General features: G+C 41.4%; 1 long non-coding RNA gene across 1 annotated transcript; it reads right to left on the bottom strand.

The window, feature by feature from the left end:
• Positions 1–11,442: 11,442 nt before the first annotated feature.
• LOC115305537 lies at positions 11,443–14,616 on the bottom strand. The gene is made up of 3 exons (XR_003914851.1): positions 14,293–14,616; positions 13,712–13,810; positions 11,443–11,607 (listed from the first exon to the last, which is right to left on the bottom strand). It is a non-coding gene; the product is annotated as an uncharacterized LOC115305537 (long non-coding RNA).
• Positions 14,617–15,145: the final 529 nt, after the last annotated feature.

Genomic DNA, 15,145 nt, shown 5'->3' with positions numbered 1-15,145 from the left:
ACAAACCCTGGAGATGTTCCGGTGCCAAAAGATGACTTTTTAAAGTTTATTCATTTATGTTGAGAGAGAGAGAGAGAGAGAGAGAGAGAGAACAGTGTGTGTGTGTGAGCAGCGGAGGGGCCGAGGGAAAAAGAGAGAGAATCCCAAGCAAGCTTCATGCTGTCAGCACAGAGCCTGACACGGGGCTCGAACTCACCAACTGTGAGATCATGACCTGAACTGAAACCAAGAGTCGGATGTTTAACCAACTGAGCCACCCAGGCGCCCCTAAAAAGGTGGTTTTATTAAAGCACCGGGACAGGACCTGTGGGCAGAAAGAGCTGCACTGGGGTTGTGAGGAGTGACTGATTATATACGTTTAAGTTTGTGGAGGGAGGGGGATAAAGATTAAGGGGGGATCTCAGGAATTTTGAAGCAAGGCTTTGTGGTGGGGGTAGGGCTAGCTGCTGTTAAGATAAGGTTACTTTTAGTCTTTAATAAAATACAAACATCAAGACATGGAGGCAGCCATGAGGTCCTTGAGGAAGGTCACGCCCTGCATGTTTCAGGTGTCTGTCAAGGGGCTGCAAGCTGGAAGATTTAATTTAAGCTATACTTCTCTTGCCTTCATTTCCCTCACCAGGGGCATCAGGGGCACCTCCCCTCTCCAAAATATCCTCAGAAGTACAGAAGTGGGGCCAACAGAAAAGAGTGTCACCTCTCCCTCAGCTACCAGGAGAAACCCCGGGAGGACACCTCCCTGCACAAACAGAAACCTGGTTCTTGTCTAGCTCTTCGACGCAGTCCGATGCCTGTCAGCTGAGTTGTTTCTACCTCGAGACCCCACGTTTTCACTCCTGCCATAGGCACCCCCCCCCGCCCCGTCCCCTCACCCCTGTTGCCTCACAGGGACTGATGTTACTAGGTTTGTCCTGTTGGGAGAAGGAAACTCCTCGGGCTTTGGGGTGACTGTCTCCATTGTCTTTTCTTGGGGCCACCCTTGTTTGCCTTCCATTGTTGCCAGACGAATGTCGCCCTTATGGGACAGCTGGGGACTTGGAGGGCCAGACCAGCAGGCTGCTCCCTCACCTCACCAGCCAGTGCCCTCATTCCCACCACTCCTCCTCTCAGTGCGGAGCCTGATGCCCACCGGCTGGCCAGCTGTGCCGCGGAGGAAACAGGGTGGCTTAGAACAAGCCCCACTCGATGCAGGGTCCCCACATATACTCCTAGTGTGGCCTATCACAGCAGAGGGACCTTTGAGTGCTGAGATTTAGTTTATTTTCTGGCTCATTTGTATGCCTTGCTGTGGGAAGTGCATTTCTTTTAAACTATAGGAAGACAATACTCTTCCATTGGCCACAGATAAATCTAGATGGCCCGATAAGCAGTTTGCCCGGGATTGATGTCCTCATCACATTAAAAGTCACAGATATGCTGAGTGATCGCCAGCACACCCCAAAAAATCCCAGGATAGAGCTCTCAGACTCAGGAAATACCGATATCCCTTTCAGAAGTTGGGAATTTTATTTTGCTCTATTTTAAATTAGGAACCAGTGTAATAAATGGTTAAATGAGTTTGCCAGAAAATATTCAAGTGTAAGGCAACAGTTTCCAAATTCCCTGCAGAGACTGGACACAAAGGAACACTGGCAGCCAAGCCTGTTATTAAGCAGGTCACAAGATGCCATCTGTTACCGTGTGCACTTTACTGTTCAAGCATAACATCACTGGGAGGGGGTGCAATGGAAAGTGCCTGTGAGCTTTAAAGACAGAACTCTGTTGGGCACTGCCGAGACGTTAGTGGGCTTGTGTGAGCAACCCGTGTGGTCTGCCTACGGGATGCATGGGGCCGGTCATATGGGGAGAAGATGGGAGGGAGCACTGTTTTCAGATCTGTTCTTGGTTACAGCTCCAATGTAATTTGGGACAGTACTGGCTGGTTTTCCTAATCTTTTTTTTTTTTTTTTACTGGTTTTACCATTCTAAAATATGATAATAGCACTCTTTCTTTATCTGTAATTATGAAAGTGCCTTTTTCTTTTAGTCACAACTTAAAAAAATGTTTTTAATCGTTAGAGAAGTTGAAGGAATAGCACAAGCAATATTTACTTACTCTTGCCCACATTCGTTAATTGTTAACATTTTGCCACGTTTGTTAACATGGAGCTTTATCTCTGTCTCTTTTTTTAATGTTTATTTATTTATTTTGAGGCAGAGAGCATGAGTGGGGGAGGGGCAGAGAGTGATGGAGAGAGACAGAATCCCAAGCAGGCTCGGTGCTAACACCACAGAGCCCAACTTGGGGCTTGATCTCACGGCCACGAGATCATGACCAGAACCAATATCAAGAGTTGATGCTTAACCAACTGAACCACCCAGTGTGCCCTCTGTCTCTTTATACTGATACTTGATATACACTTCTTTGTTGAACTTTTGAGAATAAATTACAGATTTTGTAATAGTAAATCCTTAAATACTTAGCACTTACCTGAGTAGGAATGTTCTCTTACATAACCATAGCCATATTGTCATACTTAAGAAACTTAATATTGATAGAATATTTTTCACCGAATATACAGACCATTACATGCCTTATTTTTTTTTTTTAATTTTTAAAAATGTTTACCTTTAAGAGGGAGAGACAGTGTGAGCGGGGGAGGGGCAGAAAGAGAGGGAGACAGAGAATCCAAAGCAGGCTTCAGGCTCTGAGCTGTCAGCATGAAGCCCGATGCAGGACTTGAAGCCATGAACCGTGAGATCATGACCTGAGCCAAAGGTGGACACTTAACCGACTGAGCCACCCAAGTGTCCTGTTAGACTTGCTTTCTTGATAACATGCTTTAAAAAACCAAATACCTATAGCTTCACATTAGTATTGGCACAGCATTTAAGCACCCAATATGTAAAGGTAGAAATTTGTTGGCTGTTACTAACATTGTTAGTTCCATCCACAAAATTGCTCGGTTTGGTTACCGCTCTAAGATTAGGAAGGGGAAGCAGGGAGGTGGATACATACTGGCAGATTAGGGTAACATTAAATGTCCTTAATTAAAAGGCCAGCTGAAACCACCAAGGTCAAGTTGCACTGTGGGCTCTACTTTGTCAACTATAAACTCACAAAGAAAGAAAATCACTAGCTAACCATACTCCAACATATGTGAGCTTGCTGATGTTCCTCTCCACAAACAGACTAAAGAAAATGAGAGACATTTCTGAAAATTTCAGAAAAATGCTCCAAAATATGACCAAGTTTGGGTAAAAGATGGACATATAGTGAAAGTCCCTCATGCATAGTCTAGCAAAAATTCTAATGCCTGTTTTCCCCCATACTCTATCAAATACCTCAAAAATACATTCTATAAAACTTTAATATTATTGAATCATATCATTTACTAATTACTGATTATCTCATATAATTCTTGAAAGGAAAGGTGACATAAAACCATTTAAAACCTCTGGCAGGCCTGTGGGATTTATAAAAATCTTACAGAGCTTTGAAAGGCTAAGGATTCACAGCTAATGGAATAATCAGAACTAATTGTGCAGGATAAACTTTTTATCCACCTGCTTTTACTGTAGCTGTGAAAAAGCAGAATTTTCTTGAATGAGACTAAATAAATTGTTGGACTCTGTATTTGACTTTAGCTTAAGATATCTTGTCTTTAAAAGTTTATCAGCATAACATTAGACCAATAGCAGTGAGAATTTGACAAAAACTGTTCCTTTCCCTTGACTCTTTCCTAATAAAGAGACCCCATCGTATTATGCCAAGCAAGGTTCCTTTTTTTCTTATAGATGAATTTTAATTTATTTTTAATCAAATTAAATTTTTTCTTTTATTTTTTAAATAAAAATACACCAGAATATGCAACATGACTAGTCATAGGGAAATGTAAATTACAGCCAGTGAGCTACCACTTCACATCCATGAGAATGGCTATCATCACAAAGACAGACAATAACAAATGTTGGAGAAACTAGAATCTTCATTCATTGCTAATGGGGATGTAAAATAGTACAGTCACTATGGGAAACACGTTCACAATTTGTTTTTAAAGTTAAACGTAAACTTACCGTAGGATCTAACAATTCCACATAGAGGCATATACCCAAGAGAAATGAATACATGTGTCCACACAAAAACTTACACATGAATATTCATGCAACATTATCCATGATAGCCAAAACTGGAAATAAGCCTTATGTCTCTCATGGTTAATGGACAGCAATATTTGGTAAATTTATGCAATAGAATACTGCTCATCAAGAAGAAGGAACAAGATACCAAAAAGCTGAAATGGGGATGAACCTAAAAAATATTATGCTAAGTCAAAGGAGGCAAAGATAAAAAAAAAAAACCACTGGTAGATGATTCCAATGTATGTGCAATACCCAATAAAGGCAAATTTATGGAGAAAGTAGGTTAGTGGTTTTCTAGGGCTGAGGGCGGGAAAGAAGATTGGCCATAAATGGGCATGAGAGATCTTATGGGATAATGAACATACTCTAATACTAGCTTATGGTGTTATGATGGTTGTATAACTCAATAAATTTACTTGAAATCACTGAACCATATATTTAAGGTGGGTCAATTTTATGACATATAAGTTATATCTCAACAAAATTATTAAAAAATATATACCAGGGTTTCTTCAGACCTTGAGAAAAATGTATAGCCTTACCATTTCAGCACAGCCTTGGTTCCCTCTGATTCTAAAAGCTGCGCATTGTAGAATGTTCCAGGTATAAAAATGTATCCCTCAACTTTTGGTTTCTGATACGGCTTGTAAGGACCTTGGAAGATGCCTCTCAATTCTACCAACAGGGAAAAAGCTGAACACAATTTAAAAGTAACAACTCTTCTTGAATTCGTAAGACAGGCGAGGACACAGAGCAAACTGCTGCCCCCAAGATGAGAGAGGCAGAGAAGTGAATACAGGTGGTGACAGCTTACCAGAGCAGAGACTCACAAGCAGAAACCACCATAGGAACCAGTAACAGGGGCTGAATATCCCAACTGTAATTGATGACTCACTGGAGGCTAGGTGCAGACAAGTCTGGGAGTTAGAAACCGTAGGAGATCCAGGCATAGGAAAGTCCCTCCAGTATTGTGAGATTTACCTTCAGGAATTTGGCCAGGTTACCACAGCAAAGACCAGAGAAAAATTCCATTGTGCTTCCAGCAGGGAGAGGGGGAAGCACCATGTTGAAGAACTCCAGAGTACTGTGTTCTTAACAAGGTCTGCCCTCAGGAGAAACTACGTTGCCAAAGCCCAATCTGCAGAGGTATTGTTATCATAGCCCAACTGAACTGGGGTAAAAGAGAAACCAAACTCTAGCTTACCTTGACCTTCCATGAGGTAAAAGAGAAATACTCAACTCCAGCCCACTCAGGTCATCCTATTTCACCTAACCAGGAAGGAAGAAAACCTTAAGAACACTTGTGAAGTTCACTGTCCAGAAGCATAGGCCACTGAAAGACTGAGACCTAATTACAGGACTGTAGAATGCTTCCTCTCCCGCCATGTGCCACCACCTCATTATTAAGAGCCTATTTACAGCAGTTCTTTCCCTTGTACATCATGTCCCGCTATCAAGTAATAGTTACAAGGCATTCTAAAAGGCAAAAACACAATTTGAAGAGATAGAGTAAACATCAGAACCAGACATGACAGGATTTGGTATTATCAGACCAGGAATTTAAGGCAGCTATGATTAATATTCTAAGGGCTCTAATGGATAAAGTAGATAGCTTACAAGAACAGAGGGGCAAGGTAAACAGAGAGATGGAAATCCTAAGGAAGAACCAAAAAAGAAATGCTAGAGATCAAAAACACTATAAAACAATGAAAACAAATGAAAAATGAAGAAAAACATTTTTTTCATTAATGTTATTAAGAAAATCATAAGGGAGAGAAAATACATTTATAATACTACATTGCAAAAATTCCATGTATGGGTGGGCCTTTGCAGTCCTGACACATGCTGTTAAAGGGCCAACTGTACATGTATTTATTTATGCTTAAAAATAAGAGAAGTGAATGACAGCAATGCTATAAGGGATGGGAGAAGGAATTAGGACTATTTTGTTATTATACAGCACTTGCACTACTCATGTAACATGTGGTATCCTGTTACTTAAAAATGCACTTGATTAGTTGTAACTGTATACTGCAAACCCCAGGGCAACCATTTAAAGAGTAAAAGAGAGAGAGAGAGAAAGGAGTATAATTAAAATGCTAAGAAAAGAGAGAAAATGAAATAATATGAAATCCTCAATTAAAACCACAAAAGGCAGAGTAGAAGACAAACAGGTACAAGGAACAAGGGCAACAAATGGAAAACAGAAACAAATATGGTCGATGTTAATCCAGCCATATAGATGACCACCCCAGTGCCTTCAAATCACCCAACTTTGATACTTAAAATAAAGCTGCAGTAATTAAGACAATGGTATTGGTGAAAGAATAGACATATAGACCAGTGGGGCAGAATACAGAGCCCAGAAATAGGGCTACATGAGCACAGGCAAGCTATCTCTGACAGAGGAACAAAGGCAGTAAAATGGAGAAAAGACAGTCCTTTCAACAAATTTTGTTGGAGCAACCGGACATCTGCATGGAACAACAACAACAACAAAAAATCTAGACATACACTTCACACCCTCACAAAAATTAACTCAAGATGTATCACAGACCTAAATGTAAAATGCAGAAATGTAAAACTCCTAGAACACAGCATAGGGAGGAAACCTAGATGACCTTGTTATGGCAATGACTTATAACATCGAAAGCATGATCCATGAAAGAAATAATAGATAAGTGGGACTTTATTCAAATTAAAGTTTTCTGCTCTGCAAAAAAGGGAGTGAGAAGAGAAGAGAATGAAAGTGAGAAGATTGGGAGAAAATATTTGCAAAGATACTTTGATAAGGAATTATTCTAAATATACAAAGACTTCTTAAAACTCAACAAGAAACAAACCAACAAAAACTGATTAAAAAATGAGCCAAAGACTTTTAACAAACACTTCACTAGGAAGATATAAATATGGCAAATAATCATATGAAAAGACGCCCCACCTCATATGTCATCAGGGAAATGCAAATTAGGAAACAACAATGAAATCTCATGACACACATATGAGAATGGCCAAAACCTGGAACCCTAAGAAACTCTCAGGTACTCTCACGCCTTGCTGGTGGGAATACAAAGTGGTGCAGCCACTTTGAAAACTATTTTGGAGGTTTCTTAGGAAACTAAACATGCTCTTATTATATGATCTAGCAATTGTGGTCCTTGGCATTTGTCCAAAGAAGTTGAAGACTTATGTCCACACAAATACTTACACATAGATATTTATGGCAGCTTTATAATTGTCAAAACTGGGAAGCAACTAAGACATTCTTTAGGAAGTCCATGGATAAACAGACTGTGGTATATCTAGACAATACGATATTATTCAGCACTAAAAAGAAATGAGCTATTGTGGAAAGACATGGAGGAAGCGTAAGCGCATATCACAAAGCGAAAGAAGCCAATCTGAAAAGGCTACATACTATGATTCCAACTACCTGACATTACGGAAAAGGTGAAACCATGGATACAGGAAAAAGAACAGAGGTTGCCAGGGGCTAGGAAGGAAGAGGAATGAATAAGCAGAGCACAAAGGAATTTTAGGGCAATAAAAATACTCTGTATGATACTATAATGGTGGACACATGTCATTATACATTTGTCCAAACCTACTGAACGTACAACACCAAGAGTGAACCATAATGTGAAGCTTGATTAGGATGTTACAATGGAGGTTCATTGATTATAACAAATATACCACTGGCGGGGGGGGGGGGGGGGGGGGGGGGGGGGGGGGCGGGTGTCGCCCGGTGTTGATAATGAGAGGCTACACATTGCGGGGACCAGGAGTATATGGGAACTCTATGTTTCTCTCAATTTTGCTATGAACCTAAAACTGCTCTGAAAAATAAATCTTTTTTAAAAAGAGCAGCATTGGAAAGGTTAACTATTTTTAGATAGGAAAGGGCACGTGGATAATTATTTTTTGCTGAATTAAAAGTTAAGAAAATTAAGAAAGACTGAAACACAGTCTCCACTTTAGGCTTACTTCAGGACAACCTCATAGAGAAAGCCAAAGTACATGTAAAACTGAATTATTTTGATAACATTTTTAAAGTTATAGATGTATAATTTCAATGTCCTCTTAGCTATTATAAGTCTGGTTTTCTTTTTAAAATAAAATTGAAATGTGTACCATAAGGAAATTACCTCCACCCTTGAAAGTTCCAGAATATGTACTATGAATTAACTTTTAGTCACAGTATAATTTTACCTGACTTGTAACTTTTCTGCTGGTTAAATTCTTTTTTTTATTATTGTTTATTTATTTTCAAGAGGGAGAGAGAGTGCTAGCAGGAGGGGCAGAGAGAGAGGGAAACAGAATCTGAAGCAGATTCCAGGCTCCAAGCTGTCAGCACAGAGCCTGAAGTAGGACTCGAACTCAGGAACTGTGAGATCATGACCTGAGCCAAAGTTGGATGCTTAACCGACTAAGCCACCCGGTGCCCCACCATTGGTTAAATTCTAAAGGGAAGTAAATAATGTGTGTACAATTCATTTCTATGGTATAAACGGGAGTGTGAGAGATTTTATTCTCACACTGGTTTTAATCCTGGTTTTCCCTCTTTGTGTGGGCAGGACTATTACTTCATATAACCAATTCTTTCAAAAATTCACATGATGTCAAATACAGTGTGGTAAGTCCAACATTTCTCAATGATCTTTACATGGAGAGCATTTAAATAATTTTACCCTGCATATTTCACGAAGAACAAACTAGGGGGGTTGGAATTATTATTTAAAATTATTATCCATCAAACATTTATTTGTGAGTGATTATGTGTATAGCTTTCTTTTAGGTGATGAGGATACAGTAATAAACAACCAAGGTTATAAATTGTGAACTGATGATGTTGTGTCTTCTTCAGAGTCACCAAGTTTCCTTTCCCACGTGAGGCAATAACTATATAGATTATATTGACAGTTTAAAAATAAAAACAGCTTTTCTCTGATTTTAAACTTTCAAATAATACAGAGAAATAGAGGCAGAAGTAAAAATTACCTGAAATTATTTCCCTCCCCCAAACAATAATTGCCATTAACATTTTAGTGAACTTCCTCAGAAATGTCTCTCTATATTTATGCATACGTAACAATGCATGTGCATACACAACACACACACACACGCACACACACACACGCAGAATGCCTTGATGGGAGCCACCACCCTCTGCAATCTGCTTTAATCACTGAATATCTTCATGGACCTATTCTTTTACTAATAGCAATAATATTTATCATTTTAATGGATACATAAGATGTATATGTTGACTGGATATATCACAATGTAAAAATATCCCATATTGCTAGGCATTTAGGTTTTTCAAATTGGCAACTATTGTAAACAATGCAGAGATGAGTAAATTTAACTGTAAATTTTTGCAATTGTACAATTATCTTCTCAGGGTAATTTCTCATAAGTAGAATTCTTGGATCAGGAGTTGTGCTTATTTTAAATCTTGATATATGGCCAAATTGCCTTCCAGAAAATTGGCCTCATGCACCAGCAGTTCTCAGGAGCACCTATTTTCCTATATTTTCTCTAACACTGGCTCTAAAAAAATAATTTTAGTATGTTCCAATTGGATCGATGAAGATATTTGACTTTCCTTTTAATTTAAATTTCTTTCATTATTAGTGAGTTTTAGCATCTTCTGCTTATTACTTATTCAGGGTTTTTTTTGTGATTATCAATTTTCATAATTCAAGGTAGTTAAGTTTTCTAAAGTCCCCACTAACATTGAAGTAGTCATTATGGAACCATTGCTCTTAGGAGAAATGTAGGGCCAGGTTCCTGTTAGCCTCTGATCACATGTCATCAAATCTGTGTTTATGTGTGTTTCTGTTTAAAGGTACCTTATTTCATATGTACTGTCGATTCACTGACATTGAACTAACAGCCAACAGCTCTATAAATCACACCTGAATGAAGTTTACTTAACAAACGTATTTTCTCCATAAGGCACATCAAAGTCTCCTTGCACTTAGGAACATTACACAGTACTTCAGCCCTACACTGGGGGCCCTTTTAAACAGTGAAGCCACTCACAAAATGCATAAAAATGCAAGCAAAATGGCACTAAATAGGTCAAAAAAGGACACTTGTGTAAAGTATGAGATCTGAAACAAGAAGGCAAAGTGTCCTCTTGTTTGACCTTGACTGGAAACATGCACATCAGGTGACTCAAATTGTTAACTGCTCTGTGCACGTCCTGGAATGCTTCAAAAGTGCTGCACGTATTGGCTTTGGGGTTACAAATAAATTTTAATGAGTAGGAAAATTGGAAAGTATGGAGTCCATGAATAATGAAGATTGATTGTATTCATTTCCTTTGCCCATTTTTCTTTTTTTTCTTTTTTTGTGCCCATTTTTCTACTAGGGTGTTTAGCTTTTTCTCATTGATTTGTGTAAGCTATCTCTATACTAGGATAGTACTCTTTTACCTATCCTATTTTATACACCCCCTCCCAATTTTACTTTTAGCATCTATTACTACAGTGGGTTTTGACAGCAGTATCAAACTCCCTTCTGTATGAGGAAGCACAACACTGGAAAAGGAATTTTATTAAGTTTCTATCGTTGTGAAATGGTTGGTATTTATTTTTGTACTTTTCACAGGTGCACCAAATTCTGTTTAGTGATTTTTCCCCAGCACCTCCAAATTACGAAAAATCATGTAAGTCCTGTCCTGAGCTACCACTTTATAGCATGTTCGGCCTTGATTTTAATTACGGTCTTCATCTGATATTTTCAGCCCTTCCGGAGTCTGAGGTCATTCAAGGCCTTTTGCATTTCCACTTCTGTCCTTCTTTCCACCCTGTTACTTTGTTGTACCTGTCCTAACAGTAAGGATGGAAGGATGCAGAAATAAAAGGAGGGAGAAATCCCAGAGAGACATTTGCCAGCAGCAGCTCTGAAAAGTGCTATACGTGTGAGAAGGCTGTGGTGGTGACAGACGTTGGATGGAGCTGGGAAGCTAGTATGTATGTGACTGTTTGAAGCCATTGATTAAACGTGCTTTTGGAATACTAGTAAATTTCATCTATTCATATTATGATAATTTCTACCATAAGCACTTACACAGTGCCTGTCTCTAGGTGTGAGAATTAAAAAGCCAGCCCCTAAGAATCTGATGAGCTACAATCGACTAAAGAAAGACTTTCTGAAGCGTGTAAGAATCTTTTTACTTGTCACTCAACAGTGGACCCCTCGAGTAATGTCAGTGAGTGTGCACTGTGTGCAGTGAGGGTGGTGGTGTGTGTGTGTTCAGAGTTGGCATGAAGGTGATCCCAAATTTACAATCAAGTGACAAATAGAAAAGTACACTATTCTGATGAGCATTCTTTCTTAAAGCATCATGAACATTTTGTATAGATTTCTCCAGCTGTTGTGGGAACAAGCCTCAAAGAGGCTTAGGCGGATTGGAAAGTTCTCTGGTACTGCCTAAATTTTCATCAGTGATATCAGTGATTTGCTGTATTCTGTCTCCTGCAGAAAAAAAAAAAAAAAGGCAATCGGTTCTCAGCTTGTCCTTCCTTTCTGGAGACCCACCCTGGGCCAGAGTCCTGGGCCAGTCTCCTCATACTCTTGTTCCACCACCAATATGTCCTATCTCTGCTCCCCCTGACATCGCCCTCCAGAGAAGGGGCTCTGTCTGTGCCCATCAGACTTTCTCAAAATCCTGTATTTTTTTACGTTTATTTATTTTGAGAGAGAGAGAGAAGGAGAAAGAGAATCCCAAGCAGGCTCCTCACCATCAGCGCAGAGCCCAACATGGGGCTCGCACTCACAAACCGTGAGGTCATGGCCTGAGCTGAAGTCAAGAGTCAGACACTTAACCGACTGGGCTACTCAGACTCCCCTCAAAATCCAGTAATTTTTAACAGGATGTTAAAATGGAATTCTTTTTTTGTCTTAAAAGTTCTGGCAGAGATTCCTAAAGAATGAGTTGGAACAAAAGAATAAAAATTAGTTTCTACAAGCCACTCCACTGACTTCACCCCATTTAATATAAAAGTTACAACTAATTGTTTTTGCTATCCCATTACTTTTGTTTATTAAGATTTACCATTAAATTAACTTGAAAAAGGAGCGGCTGGGTTGCTCAGTCAATCAAGCATCTGACTTTGGCTCAGGTCATGATCTCATGGTTTGTGGGTTGGAACCCCGTGTTGGGCTCTGTGTTGACAGCTCAGAGCCTGGAGCCTGCTTTAGATTCTGTGTCTGCCTCTCTCTCTGGACCCCTCCCACTCAAGCTCTGTCTCTCAAAAATAAATAAGTGTTAAAAAACTTAAAAAATAATAAAATAAATTGACTTGAAAAAAAATCCCAGCCTCACCCTAAGAGATTATATTTGTGACACCACAGATTTGATATTCTAGTTATTCTCTAGTATTAGAGAAAAACCCTGACTATTAAAATAAGAAATGTTATTCAGGTGCCACCTAACATTATCACAAGAACCACCAGTTACATATACATATCACTTTGGAACATGCTACTCTTTGGGCACCAACTAGCTAATCTCACAAAATTAGCTAATGGGACCGGGCTGGACAACCCACCTGGGTTCCCAGGTAACTAGTCTACTTAATGATGGCCTTCCAGAAATTGTACACTTTTCTTGATCGTTCTGCTTTAGGCTTTGATAACTTTCCTAGGGAGCTTTGTAAGCACGAGAGGGTAGGGCTGTGGCAGGCTGTGGAGGGAGTTCTTCGGGGGCATCTGAAGCTGGGAAGTGGACTAAAAGATGTATTGTGCGGGTGGCCAGGGACCTCCCTTCACTGTAGGGTTGCTGCGTCCTTCTAGGAAGGGTAGATGATTTCCTGAAAGTGTATTTACTGCTAGCTGGGCCTCCTGGGGGTTTCTTGGGAGAATCATTAACTATTGCTAAATAAATCAGTCCCTCTTGCTGCGAGGAGCTGGGCTGGTGCCAAGCGATTCCACTGCCAGTAGCGGCAGCTGCTCTGGGAAACAGTTGCCTTTCTCTTTGAGTTACTTCCCCGACCCCCTCCCCTAAACTGATTTTTCTATACTCACAGTAGCCTCCTTTAAGTCAACAATTCCTGACAAATTAGTGGCATTACATCCTACTCTTGTTTTTATGGTACAACAACAGGCTAAAAGTGCTCCCCTCCCCCAACCTCCCTGCTCCTACAATGAATATGGGGTATTTGTTTGAGAAACTTTGGGCTTGAAGTTCTGACCAAACAAACAAAGAAAACCCTATGACTTTCATTTATTAGAGGAGGCAAATCTTAAATTTTTTTAGAGTTGCTATATTTGGGGGGAGAACAAACATTGCGAGGTAAAACGTACAAATTCCCGCATCGGCAACAAGTAGGGATTGAATGAAATCTTCAGCAACACATAAGGTAAGGACTGGATGACATTTTCAACCATCATTAACAATATTCTCACTTTTTAAAGTATTTGCTGGTGCTTAATGCCTTGGTAACCATCTTCTTAATATTGCTATTTGTGGGCTCTATCTTCAAGGAACTCACGTTGTAAAATTGTAAAGTAGAGAAATTCACACCCAGGAATGTCCAGACTAAAGGAACAGTAGGGGAGGCGGGGGAAAGAATCTTACCACTCAGGCATGATTCAGCAAGGGGCAGGAGAGAAGCAATGATGGGTTGTGATGCGAGGACTTGCCTTGATTCTCTCGCCTGCTTATGGATTGGCCTTCCTAACAGAGACACGATATATGTAATAGGTTAACGGAGGTGGAAGAAAATGCAGGAAAACAAGCTCAAGAATGAGGCTCCCAGTTGCGTGCAGAAAGTAACCTCAGTGGATGGGCACGTACTAACAACCAGGCCATTTTCCTCCAGCTTCAGATACAGGGTAGTTCTCCCAACAAGGCTGGCTCGTCTGAAGACTCAGAAAGTGATCAGTACTCCGTTTACAGTCTGGGAGGACCGTTATCGTCACTTAGAGTTGGAAAACCCAGTCCCAGAGGTAGAGCCTGTAGCTTCCTTTAGTGAACGACTTCGAGGTAAGCGTGGGCCCGGTAATATCTAGACCATATCTGACTGGCTTTTTCAGATACTTCCCTGGGCTTCAAACACCCTCCATGCCTCAATTTTCCCCCTTCTCTCTCTTATATTGGAAGCGGAACAAAAGTTATCGTTATAATCATTACATAAAATCATTTTTAAAAGTAAATACCTGGAGCCACACTTCTCTGCAAGAACCACAGAAATGGTGCTGTGGCCCCGACAGCTGTGGGCTCCAGCATCAAGGAGCCAGGTCCCTGCTATCTGGAGTCCCTGGCGGGAGGGCCGCAGGGGCGTGAGAAAGGCTCTTTTGTATTCAGAGCAATAGCCCAGAAGAGCTGCAGCCTTCCACGGCCAGCCTTTCCCCCGCGCCGGGCGCCGCGGGGAAGCAAATGAGTCCCGGCCTTCGGGCGGGCGTAGCAAACGGTGGTGATTCCGGCGACGCCCGCCCGGAGCTGGGGGCGGGGAGAGCCGCGACTTTCCCAGCCCCTGCTCTTCCGGGAGGAGTCTCGCGGCCTAGCGGCCTCGCGGCCCCGCCCACTCCCCGCCCCTCTGCCCCTGGCGGGCTTCCTCTCTCCCTCCCCCTGCACCCCTTCCGTCTAAGCTCCTCCCTCTCGCAGCCTAGCACGTCCCGTCCGCCTCCGGCCCTCCTGGGCGGAGCGCGCTGGGGGCGGAGCGCGCTGGAGGCGGGGCCCTGGCGCGGCTGCTGTGGCTTCCGCGCGAAGTGCCTTCGCGAGGGAAGGAGCCAGACGCGGTCCGGGGCAGCAAAGCTCCCCGGAGGCTCATGTCCTTTGAGGGCAGGCGGAACCGTGTGGTTACGAAAGTAGCTACTTCCTACCCCTTCCTGCCCACCTCCCGCCCCGCTCTCTGCCCCCTGCTCCATTTACTTGCATTTACCCAGACCGAACTTCTCCTGATTTCTGTTGAATAGAAAAGGCAGTTCATTAAAAGTCGCACCCCCACACCTACCTACCCTCACCCCTCAACTCCTAGTGGTTATTTTTGTTCTTTAACCCAGGTTAAGC

Source organism: Suricata suricatta, chromosome 1 (genome assembly GCF_006229205.1).
Source record: "Suricata suricatta isolate VVHF042 chromosome 1, meerkat_22Aug2017_6uvM2_HiC, whole genome shotgun sequence".
NCBI lineage: Eukaryota > Metazoa > Chordata > Mammalia > Carnivora > Herpestidae > Suricata > Suricata suricatta.
Note: the sequence above shows the minus strand (reverse complement) of the source record. Positions and strands in the feature narration are given on the sequence as shown.